We start from the raw sequence: 1,010 nt of genomic DNA, 5'->3' as shown, positions 1-1,010 counted from the left end.
TAATTTAAATGTTGTATTGTTATTTATTAACTAATTTTTTTATTCTTTACAACTAAAATGACAATTAAAAAAATTATTAAAAAAAATCATAAAAAAGGAGATAGTAAAATATAATGTAAGTGTAAATACATTGAAACAATTCTATTTTTATTGTATAAATATATTATATAACATGATTTTCAATTTTTTTGCAAAATATTCACAATTTACAGTGCTCTACAAGAATCGTATATGAGATTTTCAATAAAATAAAAAACGAACTTATTTACACAAAAAAAAATGTAACAGAAACAAACTTATTTAACTCATATACAAAGCAACTAGATACGAACTACATTGATTAAAAGAACGAATCAAAATTTCGTCAATTTAATTTGATTCAAAACAATAGTTCAATTCTAGCTGGTTCAATTGATCTTAACTTGCATCATATTTTGTTTTCGAAAATGAAAAAGTTATACAAAATCTAATTTCACTGCTTGCTTTTACAAAAATCAAAACGACCATGAAACAACTAAAATTTTGAACAAAAACGAATTCAAATCTAACAATATTGATCGTAAAAAAGAAAAATTTATAGAAAAAAAGAAAAAAAAATTCACAGAAAAATCAAGAAGACAATAAAAACGAAATGAAAGAAGTCATTTACACTAAATTAATTATATATGTTACATTTAGTTAAAAGGTAATTGGCGCATAAATATAAAATACATTATTCCAACTTGATTGAACTAAGTATTTTGCTTGATTCTAAAATTTTTTGTTTTATTTGACTTTAGGTAAGAATATATAAAATTTCACCGAAAGTATGGCTATCACTTTACAATATATTTTTTATTATTAATTTTGAGTATTCAATGTTTATTATTCATTATTTAAAATTCACTTTGTTTGCGATATATTTTAGTGAAGATTAAATTGTGCAATCGAAGAAAGTCGCCTTATCAACATTTTATTTTGCATTATTGTAAGTTTAAATGTATTTATTTTTATAAAAATGTTATGTATAC

This window comes from Arachis ipaensis, chromosome B09, assembly GCF_000816755.2.
Source record: "Arachis ipaensis cultivar K30076 chromosome B09, Araip1.1, whole genome shotgun sequence".
Taxonomy (NCBI): Eukaryota; Viridiplantae; Streptophyta; class Magnoliopsida; order Fabales; family Fabaceae; genus Arachis; species Arachis ipaensis.
Note: the sequence above shows the minus strand (reverse complement) of the source record.